This window comes from Lupinus angustifolius, unplaced genomic scaffold (genome assembly GCF_001865875.1).
Source record: "Lupinus angustifolius cultivar Tanjil unplaced genomic scaffold, LupAngTanjil_v1.0 Scaffold_526, whole genome shotgun sequence".
In the NCBI taxonomy this organism is placed as follows: Eukaryota; Viridiplantae; Streptophyta; class Magnoliopsida; order Fabales; family Fabaceae; genus Lupinus; species Lupinus angustifolius.
This window is the reverse complement of record NW_017727881.1, coordinates 98409-116512: the sequence shown is the minus strand read 5'-3', so window position 1 is coordinate 116512 and position 18104 is coordinate 98409. Positions and strand designations below refer to the sequence as shown.

General features: G+C 38.3%; 1 pseudogene; it reads right to left on the bottom strand.

The window, feature by feature from the left end:
• Positions 1-7172: 7172 nt before the first annotated feature.
• LOC109341619 lies at positions 7173-15336 on the bottom strand (annotated as a pseudogene).
• Positions 15337-18104: the final 2768 nt, after the last annotated feature.

The following is an 18104-nucleotide window of genomic DNA, read 5'->3' as shown; positions in this document are numbered from 1 at the left end:
TTTTTGAAAATCATACACCCAAGCCGAAATGAAATACATCAATCCCCATACCTATGGAGAAAGATCATTAGTGCATATGGTTTTTAATTGTACTGTTGGGCAATGACTAAACATGTGATTTATGTATCTAGGTTGAAAAGTGAATTAAAGAATCTCCTTCTTCAAGTTTGTGTAATTATGAATATGAGCAAATCAAATGAAAGTAAATAATGTATGAATCATGCTAAAAAGGCAAGACTCAAAAGAAATGGTCATTTGAAGAAGAAGGAGAATCAAATGGTTGATAGCATAAACTATGGTTTAGTATCAAGAAATTTGGAAGTAAAATCCAAGTGAACAAGTGAAGGAAGTATGAGTATACACTAATGTTCTACCTCCTTTTTGTATCCCAGAAAAACCAAGTTTCTTTATAGCCAGGCCTTATTACAATCCTATATTAAGTCCTTGAGATCCATGGTTGAACTTGTGTACATGGCTTGACTGAAATGAAAGGCAAATTCAAATTATTTGAATCCAGCAAAGAAGCGAGTGGAACACTTAACTTGTGAGCATGAGAGAGTTCCTTTGATTTAATTGAGTAGTTATTCTTGCTATTTTGTTTGAAATTGAACGGTATGTATATTCTGTATAAGTTAGAACTTGGATCAGTATGATTGATCATGAAACATGTCTTTGTGAAAAGTACTTGAATGACGTTGGCATGATTGGATGAAATTTTTTGAAAAAAACTAGATTCTCTGAGTTGATTTGACCATTGTTACTTTGCTTGAGGACAAGCAATATTCTAGGTTGGGGGAGTTTGTTAAGTGCCATTTTGTGAATGAAATTTATATAATTTTGGGGCACTTAATGTGTATTCATGATGCAAATTATGTACAACTTCCAATAACGTAGCTTAAATTTGTCTTGTTTAGGAATTACATGTGTTTATGTCCATTGTAGAAAAGAAACGGTAAAAAGAGGAGAAAAAAGAGAAGTTTGAGGTTGTTGAACATTGCACCCCTCGCCTAAGCGAGGTGACTATCGCCTAAGCGAGGGGACTATCACTCAAGCGATAAATCAAGGAAAAATGCTAAAATTCCTACTTGTCCCTCGTCCAAGCGAGGGTCTCTCGCTCAAGCGAGGGTCTCTTGCTCAAGCGACAGTCTCTTGCTCAAGCGAGAAGTGAAGAAGAAGAAGAAGAAGAAGAAGAAGAAGAGGAGGAGGAGGAGGAGGAGGAGGAGGAGGAAGAGGAGGAAGAGGAGGAAGAGGAAGAAGAAGAAGAAGAGGAAGAAGTAGAAGAAGAAGAAGAAGGAAGAAGAAGAAGAAGTTTGAGAAGACCTCGCTCAAACGAGAGCTTGAGCGAGAGATCAGAAGTCTGGAACAAATATAGGCAGTTACGAAAAGTGAAAGGAGTTATCCAATCATTTTCTAAGATTCATACACAAATTCTAAAGGGAGAAAACATCATAGAGGAAGAGAGAAGTCGTGGGAACAACTTTAGATCTTTAATTTCTTGTAATTTCTCATGATAAGAGCATTGTAATAGCAAGGATGAGTGGCTAGTTCACCATAGTTGGGAATGAAATGTAATATTCCAACTTTTGTACTCTTGGATTCAATTCTTTAATATATTCAGTTATTTGATTTTGGGAAGTTTATCCCGTGCTTAATGCTTGAATTTACTGTGCTACTGAATTCTTGATTTTAGATCCAACTTGAATTGGGAAGTTGAACTTAGTATCGAATCTGGTTTTTCTTCCTTGATACATCATTGCTCTATGAATGAACAATGACGTATGAATTACTTTTACATTAAACTTAAGGCTAGATAATCAGTTAAATATCCAATGAATTTGTATTTGAGTAATTATCTAAGGATTTTGTACTCAATGAATTGATATAAATGATTCGAAGGAAATGTGCATCAAAACCTGTAACTTCACAAGTTATACAGAATTGAATCTAAGGATTGCAAATGGAAAGAACGATGAACTTCAATTCCAACTCATTTAATTTCATATTTTAAACTTTTACATTTTTACAATTTTATTTTAAAACCAAACCAATATCAAAACCTCAAATATTGTAAATATATACTCAATCTACTTCTTTGAGAATTAGTATAAATTCATTCTGCTTTCTGAGGATGATATCCCGATATTTACCGGATTTTATTACTTGAACGACACAATTCACTTGTCGTACCACAAATACCAACATTTTTAAGTTGATCTGAAATATCTCATCTTATGAGGACAAGTGGTAGGAGTAAAGTTATATTAATTTTTCATTTTAACATACCAGCTCAATAAAAATCATGGCTCGTTAGTATAACTAGTGTTGAATAAATCATCCTTTAATTATGTTTTGTTTGTTAAACAATTTGAATTTAAATAGGTTAAATAGTGAAGTCTAATCCCAACATTTTTTTATCACATTAATTTACCAACTCATAATTTTAATCTTCCTCATTTGAAAACAAGTTTAAACCATTCATTTAAGATATTAGTTTCGTTGAACAACATAGTATCGCTTAAGTCAATATGGATTTGATATCCTTTTATACTTATATATTGTCGCGCCCCGATTTTCGGCTGCACGACTTTGTTTAGAGTCACCACTACATTTTATAGTTAAAAATGTAGAAAAATCTTTTAAGCCCAATTACCTTGGGCTTTTAGATTTTTGATAAGGTTCGGGAGTCGGTTACAAGGTAGGGAAGGTATTAGCACCCTACCCGCCCGCCTTAAGCGGTACCCTTCATTAAAATATATGACATTATTATTATTATTATTTATTAAATTGTCTAATTAATTAGTTACATATAATGAAAAAAATTAATTATTTTTATTATTGAGTCTGACAATATTGATTTTAGTCCTACGTACCTCATTAAGGGGATCAAGGCTTACGTAGTTCTTTAAGTAGAAAATGGTTTATTGGTTGGATGTATTTTAATTAAAGAAAATATATTTTTTAGTCAAAAATTATATATTTTGGAAGTTTTATTTATTATAAAAAAGGGTATTTTATTTTGTTATTTTAAAAATGGAATAAATTGATTTTGAGATTTAATCGATTGAAAAGAAGCAGCGTAACGCGAACTTTCGAAGATGATCTGAGAAGAAAGAGGCCTCCAGGGCGACCTTCTCTCCATCTTTGATTAAATCCCAAAATTAATTTATTTTTTTGAAAAGCTTATCTGTCATGTTTTATCTAAAAAAGTGTTAAAAAAACAATTTATTAGTATATTCAGGTTATTTCTAGAAAATGATTTAATTAGAAAAGTTTGATTGATAAATGAATATATAAAAAAAATGATTTTTTATTGGTTTTGCAAATTTTTCCATGTTTAGACACATTTTATTAATTCAAATAAATTTTATGAATAATCATTTTTCACACTTGGTCCATTATTTAATATCGATATTATTTAAAGATTTGTAAACAAGACAAAATAATGAAAACCAATTGCAATGCACAATGATGAAATTGAAAGATTTACTAAAATAATAATGATTCATTTTTTATGCATGATGTTGTTCATGTAATTATAAATTTACTTTAATAACATTCATTTTATTTAACATCCATACAATTATATTCTATTTACACACATTAAAGAAATATCTTTTTTTGCAAAACTAGTGCCAAATAGATGAACTTACCAATTAATAACGCACCTGGCAACAAAAGAAATAAAATTTAATGCTCTGCTGAGGGCTGGATCTTGTGTGGAAAAGCTGGAACAAAGGAGACACGTGGCAGGATCTGATTGGCTGGGACCAGAGTGATGGGCAAGCCAAGACACGTGTCAGGATGTGGCTGGCTGACCAGGGAGGGCTCACGGTGCGTAGCGTGGATCTGCACGCTGCGGATTCTTTGCTCCCAAAGAGAACAGGATTCAGTGTGGATGGTTGTAGTGAAACCGAGACACCTTTTGCGTTCTGATTGGCTGAAGGTAAAGTCAACGTGAGGATAGGAAAAGTAATCAAATCTGAAGGCTGTGGCTTGAGGGATGAAGGATTGCACAGCGTGAAGTGTACTCGTTGTTGCACTGGATAGTGGCTTATGGGAAATATGAATAGTAACGTATGGCAATGTTTTCTTAGGGGTTTTTCAGTGTTCTCCATGTCAAAAATTTATGTTCACCGAATGCTCTATTTATTGTAAACTTTCAACCACTCCATCCCGAAATTACTGTTAACAAAAATTCAAATTCGAATAAATTTTATCTCTTAAATTCAGGGATCTTAACAGACTGGTTTGACTCTATCTTCTCCTATTATTTTAATAATTTTTCATTATTCCTTTTTCAAATTTAAATTAGGTTGTTTAGGTTTGATTATTTAACTCATTTAAATTATTTCGAAAATTTTATAAAATATGGACAAAAATAAATTTAATTATTTTCTATACATTAAAAATTTCAAAAAATTAAAATAAAAAATAAAAAAAACGTTTTTCTCTCTCCTCTTTTTTTTAAAAAAAAAAGAGTATGGGCTTATGGTGGCCCATTCCTAATTCAAATTTTTTGTTCTTTTTTTCAAAATCATTTTTTTAACTTAAATTAGTTTTGAACATTTGGTCAACCTAACTACTTGAGTTCAATATTAATTTATCTACTATTATTTTTGAATTTCGGTTAACCCAATCCTTTAGATTTAGGAACTCCATTTGTTTATTCTTTTTTCGAATTTTTAGTTAACCTAATCATTTAGATTTAGGAACTTGATTTTGTTTTGCTTTGTTATATTTAATTAATTTTTGAAAATAATTATAAAATTTCATAAAATTAGTGTTATTATTTTTATTCATTAACAATTTTGAAATAAATAAAATGAAGATAATTTATTTTTTATTTAAAAATTGTTTGGACCTTTTTTTAGGCCGGACAAAAATGGGTGTTCACAGCTGCCCTTATTTACTTGTTACTTACCTGATAGTAAACAAACCAAGGTTTGAGAGCTATCATGGTAAGTGACCAGTAAAGAAATGAACGCTATTTTTGTTGAGACTCAGAAAAGGGCCATTAGGATAGGTACCTAATTTGATGAAGCAGATCGATGCTTTACTGGTGGACCAGGGATTTGTTGAGGCAGTTCCCGCGCTTGCCGTGGTGGACCAGGGATTTGTTGAGGCAGTTCCCGCGTTTGCCGTGATGGACCAGGGATTTGTTGAGGCAATTCTCGCGTTTGCCGTGATGGACTAGGGATTTGTTGAGGCAGTTCCTGCGTTTGCCGTGATGCACGATTTGCTGAGGCACCCATGCTGCTTAAACGATTCAGGGATTTGCTGAGGCACCCATGTTGCCGAAACGATTCAGGGATTTGCTGAGGCACCCATGTTGCTGAAGGGATTCAGGGATTTGCTGAGGCACCCATGTTGTCGAGGGGATTCATGGATTTGCTAAGGCACCCATGCTGCCGAAGGGATTCAGGGATTTGCTGAGGCACCCATGCTGCCAAAACGGTTCAGGGATTTGCTGAGGCACCCATGTTGCCGAAATGATTCAGGGATTTGGTGAGGCACCCATGTTGCCAAAACGATTCAGGGATTTGTTGAGGCACCCATGCTGCCGAAGGGATTCAGGGATTTGCTGAGGCACCCATGCTGCCGAAGCGATTGTTTTTTATTTATTTATAATTTCTTTTATATAACTCACTAGGGGTCATATGGTGATTTTTTAGCAACTCAGATGCATAAAATACACATTTGAATGCATGATTGTATTATATGCGCTGATTAATTTGTGATGCATTAGGCCTATGTCGATATTCGTGTATAGGTATGATCATGCTTTGAATGATATGGTTATACATGTTTGTTTATGCTTATTGGAAAGCTCTATGTTGCCACCGCAACACCCCTTAACACTATACCTGTTGGAATTTGGTAAGAGATCTGAATTTTGTCTTTGTCGGGATTCGTGTTTGTGTCCCCTTTCATGCTATTTTAGGAACGATGCATCAAGATGGACTAAAGACTTTGATCAATCTTTTTGTAAAGTATTTTATATTTATTGGAAAATGATTTGCATACTGAAAGACCCAGAGATGTATATATATATAAAAACCAAATTTATTTGTTTTCCTTTAGCTTTCTAAAAATAAAAGTCATACAAGCTTGTTTTAAACCATAGCCTTGGTCCCAAACCTTGCAACTGATTCTGATATTGCTCTAACCTAGGGAAAGATTTTTCTAAACAAATTTGACCCAATTTTCATTCTTATTATTGATTTCCCTGAAGGAGATCGATGTTATTTGATGGATTTCTCGAACCATTCTCAATTTGCCCCAGAAGAAGGTGTACTATCTCGAACCACTCCAAATTCTGCCCCAGTTTCTAGGAATGTTTAAACTTCTGAACCGTTGACATATCATGTTTTGAGGGGTACTTCCTTTTTTCTTCTTTTTGTCGTCCCTAATTTTTGCTTAAGTCGCCCTTTCGGGTTTTCAACTTAACGGGCTATTGGAAACTTTTATTTTCTTAAATTTTTTTGTGTGTGCAAAGATCGCAATATGTAAAAGTTTTGAAAAAGATATGCACAAACTTATTTGGAGTGAGTTTATTTTGTACCCTGGTGTGTACCTCATACGTTCGAATCTCAACAAGGACTTTTAGAGCTTGTAACATGGCTTGGCTAATGGCTAAGAAAGAATAGATATATGGCTCAAATAATGTATTTCCCACCTCCACCTTTCTCCATAATCTCCATAATCTTATTTCCAATCCTTCTCTAGAGTTTAACTTTGGCTTGGATGTTTATCTTTTACTTTCTTCAGTAGGTAACTTTATGTAGTATTTCTCTTATGAGTTTTTCTTAATATGTACCCTAATTTTTGCCTAGGAATTTATTGAATTTCCTAGCGGGCTTTCCTGTTGTGATATCATCCTTTCTTTTAGACTCTATGAAGGTTTATTGGAAAACTACCCTTTCCCCAGGTTCATATTATTTTTAAAGGTATTTCTTTTCTAGAATGAACTTCTTTCATATCGTCTTAGCTCAGAGGGGTGACTAGGGGTATCTTCAAAATGTTTTGGATTTACAAAAATCGCCTTCTGTGATCAAGACAACCTGTATGAGGTCTACACCATATGAGTTTAGCTTACATCATTTTCCTTCGTGCAAAATGGTAAAAATACTGCGACCGATGCACGAATGTTTTTTTTTTGTTGGAAGTACCCCCTAGGCAATATACTTCTTTACTGCATCTGAATTTATTGTGAGATGCATATCTTCCCCATCCATGTCTGTTAGGATTAGGGCTCCGCCAGAAAAAGCTTTCTTGACAACATAGGGCCCTTCGTAATTTGGAGTCCACTTCCCTCGGTTGTCTTTCTGGATTGGTAAGATCATCTTTAGCACCAAATCCCCTTCCCTGAACTAGCGTGGCCGAACCTTCTTCGCATAAGCCTTCATCATTCTTTTCTAATATAACTGTCCATGACAAATTGCGGTTAATCTTCGACCATCTATCATATTCAATTGATCTTGTCTAGCTTGAACCCACTCTGACTCGTTCAGACCTGCCTCTGCTAAGACCCTTAGGGATGGGATCTCTACTTCAAGTGGAAGAATAACCTCCATACCATAAACCAGGGAGTATGGAGTGGCCCCCGTAGAAGTGCAGACTGAAGTACGGTAACCATGCAGGGCGAACGGTAGCATTTCGTGCCAGTCTCTGTAAGTCACCACCATCTTCTGAATTATCTTCTTGATGTTCTTTTTGGCTGCTTCCACGGCTCCATTCATTTTGGGTCTGTATGGCGAAGATGTATGATGTTTTATTTTGAATTTTCCACACATCTCGGCCATCATCTTGTTGTTCAGGTTGGTCGCATTGTCGGTGATGATCTGGTCTGGTAACCCATAACGACATACCAAGTCCCTTTTTATGAACCTGAGAACCACCTTCCGGGTCACACTAGCATACGAGTTCGCCTCCACCCACTTAGTGAAGTAATCTATAGCGACCAGGATGAATCGATGTCCATTAGAGGCTTTCGATTCTATGGGTTCGATGACATCCATTCCCCACATAGAAAATGGCCAAGGTGACGTTAAAACATTCAAGGGAGTCGGAGGTGCATTGACGTTATCAGAATATATCTGGCACTTATGGCATTTCTTCACATGGTTGCAGCAGTCAGTCTCCATTGTTAGCCAGAAATAACCCGCTCTCACGATTTTCTTGGCCATAGCATGTCTGTTTGCCTGGGTTCCAAAAGTTCCCTCATGTACCTCTTCCACCATTTTTTGAGCTTCCTTGGCTTCCAGACATCGGAGAAACACCATATCATGATTCCTTTTGTAAACGATATCTCCACTCAAAAAGAAGTTTGTGGCTAGTCTTCTGAGTGTTCTTTTATCGTTCTCTGAGGCATTGGGAGGATAAGCTTGATTTCTTAAGTACTCCCTTATGTCGTGATACCATGGTTTACCATCGGGTTCTTCTTCGACTACATTACAATAAGCAGGTTCAGTATTGTCTCTTATCTGAAAAAGTAGTAAGCTGTCTCCACCAACATGGAACATTGAAGACAAGGTTACCAATGCATCAGCCAACCTATTATCTTCTCTAGGGATGTGATACAAATCTACTTGGTCCAACTGGCTAACCAATTTCAGGATGTAGTCTCTGTAAAGCACCAATTTGCCGTCACGAGTTTCCCATTCTCCTTTTATCTGATGGATTACTAGAGCAGAATCCCCAAATACTTCTAGGATCTTGGCTTTCGAGTCAATAGCGGCCCTTAGTCCCAAAATGCAGGCCTCATATTCTGCCACATTATTGGTACAATCAAAACATAGTCTAGCAGTAAAAGGAAGGAACTTCCCAGTTGGCGATACCAAAACGACACCCACTCCATGACCAAATGCATTGGAAGCACCATCAAAGACTAGGTCCATTTTTCTTCTTCTCTTGACTCATCGGATAAGGCCATAATGTCCTCGTCTGGGAATTCATACCTCAAATGCCCCAGTTTATCTAAGGGTTGGTTGGCCAAGTAGTCAGCAATGACACTTCCCTTTTTTCGCTTTTTGTGTCACATAGGCGATGTCATACTCAGATAATAGTACCTGCCATTTAGCAATTCTTCCTGTTAGCATGGGCTTCTCGAAAATATACTTGATGGGATCCATTTTTTATATCAGCCAAGTAGTGTGACTTAACATGTATTGTCTTAGCCGGCGAGATGCCCAAACTAAAGCGCAACATGTTCGTTCTAACAAGGAGTATTTTATCTCGCAAGCTGTGAATTTCTTGCTCAGGTAGTATATGGTTTGCTCATTTCTTCCACCCTCGTCATGTTGCCCGAAGACGCAACCCATTGATTCATCAAGTACTGTGAGATATAGAATCAACGGTCACCCTGGAACTGGAGGCATCAAAACTGGAGGTTTTGTCAAGTACTGCTTTATCTTTTCAAATGCTGACTGACATTCATCGTTCCACTTCACTGCATGGTTCTTCCTTAGGAGCTTGAATATTGGCTCACATGTGGATGTCAGTTGGGAGATGAACCTAGAAATGTAATTCAATCTTCCTAGGAACCCCCTGACTTCCTTCTTTGTTCGAGGTGACGACATTTCAATTATGGCTCTCACCTTTTCTGGATCCACTTCGATACCCTTCTGGTTGACTATGAAACCCAAGACTCGACCTGATTTCACTCCGAAACTGCACTTCGTTGGATTCAGCTTAAGGTGGTACTTCCTTAATCTCTCAAACAGGTGCCTCAAGTTGTCTACATGCTCTCCTTTAGTTTTGGATTTACAGATAATGTCATCTACATAGATCTCTATCTCTTTGTGCATCATGTCATGGAAAAGAGTTACCATGGCCCTTTGATATGTAGCCATAGCGTTCTTTAATCCAAACGGCATAACTTGGTAGCAAAAGGTACCCCATGGGGTAATAAATGTGGTTTTGTGTATATCCTCTGGCGCCATTTTGATATGATGATACCTCGAATATCCATCCATGAACGAGAAGAGTGCGTGATCAGCGGTGCTATCAACTAAAACATCTATATGCGGCACCGGAAAATCATCCTTCGGGATGGCTCTGTTGAGGTCCCTGTAGTCAACACATATTCTCAACTTTCCTCCCTTCTTTGGCACAGCTACCACGTTGGCTACCCAATCTGGGTATTCAGCAACTTTAACGAACCCGGCGGTCAACCACTTTTCTACCTCCTCTTTGACCCTTAGGGAGATCTCTGGCTTGATTCTTCGCAATTTCTGCTTCACTGGCCTAGAGGTGCGCATTAGCGGTAGTTTGTGTTCCACTATACTTCGATCTAGTCCTGACATCTCTTCATACGACCAAGCAAATACGTCCTTGAATTCATGTAGAAGTTGAACTAGTCGTTCTCGTTCCTTACCATCCATTATGGTGCCCACCTTCACCTCTTTCTTATCTTTCTCAGATCCTAGGTTGACAAGCTCGACGAGCTCTTGGTGTGGTTGAATTTCTCTAGCTTCTTGCTCTAACAATCTAAGCAGTTCAGGGGTGGCCTCCCATTCATTATCACTGTCTTCCTCCACTTGGTGGATAGGTTGGTCAGGACTGGACGAGGGCTTACTAGCATGGCCCTCAGTTTCAGAGTCGCTATCGGATCTGCATCATGGGGATGACTAAGTCAGCTCCCCATGGATTTGGTTTTTTTATTTTATTTATTTTTTCTTTGTTTTTATTTTACTCTGATCTTTAAACATGCAATAATAATAAAAAGTGGAAAAGAGACATATGGATATGATCGAAAAGATTGATCTTTATTGATTTGAATGGAAATACTGAAACAAATGAGCCCTTATTGTTGAAAAAAAAACATAAAAATGACAATGTCTAATAGCCTGGGGCATGGCTTTAAAAACTACATTAAATTATTACTTTGGTCCTAAAGTAACTGATGCATGTGACTCTTCATGCCAATTCTTCAAGTAGGTGCCTGGGGGACACTTGTACACGAACCCGGACTCTTCCTTCATTCCTTCTTCTTCCACGGTGGCCACCATTCCTGAGGATCGGGCACCGCCGCTGACAAAGCATTGGCTGATATGTGGTATTAGAAGCCTTGCCACATTCTCATGTCCAAATTGCCCTAGCCGAGCCAGACGCTCACCTTTCCTTGCTTCTGCAGTTCGGAGCTTGTCTTCCCGTGTTGGTTTATACCCTAAACCATATCTACCTTTATTAGCCTTGGGAATTATGATTTCCTTGCAACTTTGTCCATACTTTCCCAATCCTTTCCCAGGTTGATATATCTCGAGGCCTTTGAATGATGTTTCCAATGCCTCCTCATTCACCTCTATGTAGCGGGCGTCAAACGGCTGAGACACTATTACATCCTCTTCTCCTGAAACTGTAATAAGCCTTCCGTCCACTATGAATTTCACCTTTTGATGCAGAGTAGACGGTATTGCTCCTGAGGAATGAATCCAAGGACGCCCCAACAAACAACTATATGTTGGATTGATGTCCATCACATGGAACAATATATTGAAGATGCATGGCCCTATCTTAATAGGCAACTCCATCTCCCCCATCACATCCCTACGAGATCCATCAAAACCTTTGACAATCATTGAACTAGCCCTCAAGTAGGAGGTATCCACCGGCAATCTGGAGAAAGTTCTCTTTGTCATAACATTAAGTGACGACCCATTATCTAGGAGGACTTTTCCAATCACACAGTCATTACACATCACTGAGATATGCAGGGGACGAACATGTCTGGTGCCTTCAGAAGGGATCTCTTGGTCACAAAATGATATATAATTGTCTACGACAATATTGTTGACTATCCCTCCTAATTTATCAATTGTAATGTCGTGGCTGACATGGGCGTGATTCAATACTTTTAACAATACATTTCTATGAGCCTCGGAGCTCGTCAGTAAGGATAAAAAAGATATCCTCGCTGGAGTCTTATTAAGCTGATCCACTATTTTGTACTCACTCTGTTTGATGAACTGGAGGAACTCATAAGCCTCTTCGTTAGAGACGCCTTCAAGTAATGCCACTTCGACATCCTCTTCTACATGCTCTAGCACTTTTTCTTTACTTTTGGTGGCTCCAGATGGACCCCTTTCAATCTCTGGCGGGACATAAATGCGCCCGGTCCTTGTAACCCTGCTATTTCCAACAATGTTGGTAACTGCAGAATGACTCATTACTGGCTCTTCTTTATAAACCCACGGCACAACCTTCTCTGATTCATAAGGGAATGGGGTCCCCCCTCCGATTATCATAGGTTCCATCTGTCGGATGTACGGTTCCCATTGTCTATGAGAAAAATATGTCTGAACACCCCCAGGTGGATTTATGACTGGTTCATACGTGCGTATACATAGGTGTTTCCTTTTGACTCTTCTCTATGACATTAATCTCACAGTATGAGGACCTTCCGCCTATGGTTATTAGTTTCAAGTCCATCATTTTCTGAAGAAGCATCTTGAATTCTTTGCACTCTTCTAAATTGTGACCTAGACATCCATGCATTTCACAACTTTTTGCTTCACTGTCATCTGTCTCTTGGGTAACAACTTCTAATAAACCTTGTCTGCACATTTCTCGGAAGATGAACCCCATGGGCATCTTCACCTTCTCAACCTTGTCGATAACTGCAGCCTCACTCTTTGCTTCAATAGAGTTTACCTCCTGATTGCCATGGTTAGGTAGAGGATTTCCAGTTATGTTGGGTCTGGTTTCCCTGAAATCAATTCGTTTGGCGTTGATGAGGTCTTGAACCTTAAATTTGAAAGCCCTACAATCTTCCACCAGATGTCCTGCTGCCCCAGAATGATAGGCGCAATTGGGATTTTCATTATACCATGGTCCAGGGTTCTCAGGTATTTTTCCGGGGATCGGTGTGATCATCCCCTGTCTTTGGAGATAGGCAAAAAAATCAGTGTAGGTCATCGGGATTCGATCAAACACTGGCATCCTCCTCTCTTGTTGGTAGTAGTTGTTGTTTCTAGGATATTGTGTGTAACCTTGTCTAGGCTAATAGGTATTGTTATTTTGGTTTGGTGGGTTATGAACTGTTGTTTGATTTTGTACTGGATTTTGGTTTTGTGCAAACCGAGAGGGCGCACGATAATTGTTTTGGTTGTTGTATCGAGGTTGGAATCTTTTTGGTTCTGCAGCGGCGAAGTGGGTCTCTGCATCTTTCTTCTTCATGAAAGCAGGCTTCTTTCCGAAGCCTGAACCTTCTTCAGAAATCTTCCCGCTTTTGATTCCTCCTTCCAATTTTTCTCCTACTTTAATGAGAGCATTAAAGTTGGTCGTCACATTACCTATGAGGCGTTCATAATATGGGCTTTGCAGGGTGTCAATGAAGATTGACAATTGTTCCTCTTCATCCAGCCTTGGAAGGACCTGAGATGCTAGTCCCCGCCACCTTTGAACGTACTCTTAAGATTCTATGATGGCTTCTTAACCATGTTCTGTAGCTGAGTTCTGTCTGGTGCAGCATCCTCATTGTACTTATATTGCTTGACGAAGGCGTTAGACAGGTCCAAGAAGGTCCGAATCTGAGTCTTCTCTAGCCGGATATACCAGCTCGTAGCCACTCCAGCCAAACTGTCTTGAAAGCAATGGATCAAGAGTTTGTTGTTCCCATGGTATGCTGACATCTTCCTGGCGTACATGTGCAGATGGCTTTTGGGACAAGTAGTCCCATTATACTTTTCGAACTCAGGCACTTTGAACTTGTGTGGGAGTACCACGTCAGGCACCAAGCACATCTCGAAAGCATTCTTGAGGTCCGGACAATTGGCTCCTTCAATGGCCTTCAATCTTTCCTCAATCGAACTCCATTTCTCTTCCTCTTTTTCCATATTTGGTGCATTGCTACCTAGAGGAGTCCTTTGGGTCCCGTCCTGATTGTATCCCCCATTCTGTTGATTATTGGCATTTGTGCGGGTCCTGGTTGTCCTTCTAGGAGGATCATAATCTGGATCGTCATTTAAGTCTTCTGGTGGAGTTTGATGTCTTGTGTTGGTGTCATGTCCTTCTTGAGGTTGGTTAGTACCAGCTCCTTGATTGGGATTTCCGGAACTTGTATGAGGTTGTGGCCCAGTGGTAGCGTTCCTTTCTTTTTCATTCTGGATGGCTTTTAGGATGTGAAACAACTCTGCCATCTGCTCTTTCAAACCAGCTAATTCAGTTCTGGTGTCCTGGCTGGAGTCTATAGATTCAACCATCTGTCTAGCTTGAAGGCGGGTGTAATAGGGGTGTTGTGGAGCAATGCTGATCTGATGAATGAATGCAATTTATTTTTAAAATACTGATTTGTAATAAACGACAAATTTATAAAAGATATCATTTTGCTTGTTTCATATGTATGACCCCACAGTTATGACTTGAGGAGCGTAGTCCATCAGCTTAACATGTTGTTGATGACAATCTTTGGAGTAAGGAAATTTTAGACCGAGATTGCATCTTTAATTCTAGCAGCATAAACCCCCGTATCTTGCTAACTAAGGAGCGTAATCTCTTAGTTCGTTTACGGTTGACAACAATCTTTAGATTATTGGAAGACCAAGTTTGTGTCCTTTGAGTAGTTTAAAATTTTTTCTTTTGTACTTATTTTTTTTTAGTTGCTTTTGTGAGCTTTACTTGGCTGAGAGAGATATTTTGGAAAATAAACTATTTATTATGAAGCAAAATATCATTCGAGGAAGGGGAATCACATGTGTCGATTTCCTCCATTCCTATCTATTATTCAAAAGAGAAAAAAATGAAGATAAACAAAATCAAATATTCCTAACTAGAACCCCCCATTGCACTCCAACCTCCAACGTTTGAGTTTCTTGGCGACCGAGTGCAGCTACTGAAAAGAGCTCCCATAGCTGGACGTACCTCTGTGTCAAGATACATATGAAACTCCTGTTGGGCCTCTTCGAAAGTTACTAACCAATTGTCTGCGAAGTCCCCGAGTCCTCCAATGATATTGTGGCATCTTTCTTCCCATTGATCTTTTTCTCTTTCGCATTCTCCCAAACTATTCCTCCAATTGTCATCCCATATCTGTTGATTTCCTCTTAGGTGCTCATATGAGTCTATCAACTCCTTCATCTGATCCATTAGTTGGGCTTCTTTGGTGAAAGCTTCTTCATTCACTTGCTCTAACGACCTTTTGTAATCATCCTCTTTCATGTGAGACTGATCCAAGGCCTTTTGATAATCTCTGATTGTTGCCATGGCTTGTTCCATATCCAGTCTAGTCACCCTTTCAGTCTCTGTTTTATTTTTCAAGGCTTGTCCCTGAGTCTCGAGTCGTTCTTTCACATCTCTTATCTCCTCTCCCATCCTTTTATTTTGTCTCATCATAGCCATTTTACCAGAATTCGAGCATAAATCGACATAATCTCTCTTTAGGCTCTTGATTTCCTCCCTGAGTGTAGAGGCGGTGCTACTAGACTTTTCTAAGGCAATGTCCTTCATGTCGTTCTGATCCCTGGATTCCTGAAGTCAGGCCTCTAGCAGTCAGTTTGATGTTTGCCTTAAGCGTGACTTCCGCTGGTGTGGGGCCTCCTTTGACTTGTGGTATCACTGGTGAAGGTCTGTTAATGCCCTTCATCCTATCAGCTCTCCAAGATTTATACTCATCGGAATAAAAAGTTCTATGTTCTCCCAATTCCTGTGGGCCATGCACATGAATATCTTTTAGAGCTTTCCTTATGGACTGGACCATTTTCGAGGATGCCCCCTCATCTTTATACCAAAAGTAGGGACCTTCCAACTGTCTATCAGATATGGGAGCCACTCCCCACTTCAACTGGCCAAGTACCAATGCTGGTGTGAAAGAGATACACCCTCTAGGACCCATCAATACTAGATTATGGAACTCCCCACACGAATACATGACTTGCTGATGCCGATCATATAGACAACACTTCTCAGCAAAGTTCCTCACAGTGACCTCTCGGAATAGCTCCTTCCATTTAAACAAAGGCATGTCCTCGACGTAGGTGCTGAGAAACCTTCTTAATGTATAACGAGACCCTAACCCGTATCAGTGATGCTTGAAACGAGTCAGGATCCATACTTGTAAGAGCTGGATGCAACATCGGATTCGAACCTTGCTAACATTCCTCTGAATACCCTCTTGGTATCGCTAGAATGACAAGAATGTCTCTGCTAGAATAGTATATATATATATATATATATATATATTTTCTTTTAAATAATTTTTTATCGTTTTGGCTAACGTAGGGCAAAATGCGGAATGCCCTATTCATCTTTATAACAACCTTGGTGGGGGAACCAGACTTCCCCTTAAGGATGCAATGTTTTAATGATTTTATTTTATACGAACAAAATTCCAAACATACAATGGACAATACACAACAAGTACAGTGTATTACAATACAAACATTATCACACTTGGTAAAGTCTGAAGGTTCCGGACGCACACCGATAAGAGCTTCTATACTGCCTTCATTAGCAACTTGCCCCCTGTGAACTGGTATAGCTTTAATCTGCCCTCCATTGGAAAATCCAACAGAGCCTCATATTCTTCTATGGTTAGAGCAACATCAAGGTTAGGGAACTCGAATACTCGAAGCTTGGGATTCCAGAACTGAATCATAACTTGCATAACTTCCATGTCTTGGGGACGAACTTGGACTAGCACAAGTTCCAGCAATTCACCATAATTATCTCTAAATTGCTTCTTAATTTCTTCAGGAATTTTGGGAATTTGTTCAGCCAAGAAACTCACATTAATTATGGACAATATATATATATATATATATATATATATATATTTTCTTTTAAATAATTTTTTATCGTTTTGGCTAACGTAGGGCAAAATGCGGAATGCCCTATTCATCTTTATAACAACCTTGGTGGGGGAACCAGACTTCCCCTTAAGGATGCAATGTTTTAATGATTTTATTTTATACGAACAAAATTCCAAACATACAATGGACAATACACAACAAGTACAGTGTATTACAATACAAACATTATCACAACAATTCACAACAAGTACAACGTCCTAGGACAAGGTTCTAACATACAATGGATGTCTTTGGCAAGTTCTAGACTCCCTATGAAGGTGCCCATATTGCATCTCTCTCAAATAGAGAAACCCAAATATTATGATGTTAGAAACAAGAGACCAGCTCGAGCGGCTAACTCATAATAAGAGGTAACAATATGAGTGGTCCACATCACCAACACTTAGAAGCGGCAAAAACCGCGACCAGCGAGGCTAGTGTCCCTTCTATCCAAAAAACGGTATCACTAATACCTGGGTGTAGGGCATATTTGTGTACCTAAAATGTGTACATTATATATCACAACACAACCAAAACATTACATACTTGCACACATAATTCAAATACGCCACATATAATTATTAATTAAGCATGCAATTATTGGAAATTAACTAATCAACAAAAACATATATAATAATAATAATGGTAAATAAACAGTCACACATTTCATTGTTTATGGGCCGGACTCTCTCAAAAAAGTCCCCAGCAGAGTCGTCAGCTGTCGCGCTCCGATTTTTGGCTGCACGACTTTGTTTAGAGTCGCCACTACATTTTATAGTTAAAAATGTAGAAAAATCTTTTAAGCCCAATTACATTGGGCTTTTGGATTTTTGATATCCAGGTTCGGGAGTCGGTTACAAGGTAGGGAATGTATTAGCACCCTACCCACCCGCCTTAAGCGGTACCCTTCATTAAAATATATGACATTATTATTATTATTATTATTATTATTATTATTTATTAAATTGTCTGATTAATTAGTTACTTATTATGAAAAAAATTATTTATTTTTATTATTGAGTCTGGCAATATTGACTTTGGTCCTACGTACCTCATTAAGGGGATCAATGCTTACGTAGTTCTTTAAGTAGAAAATGGTTTATTGGTTGGATGTATTTTAATTAAAGAAAATATATTTTTTAGTCAAAAAATATATATATTGCAAGTTTTATTTATTATAAAAAAGGGTATTTTATTTTTTTATTTTAAAAATGGAATAAATTAATTTTGACATTTAAGCGATTGAAAAGAAGCGGCGTAGCGCAACCTTTCGAAGATGATCTGAGAAGAAAGAGGCCTCTAGAGCGACCTTCTCTCCAT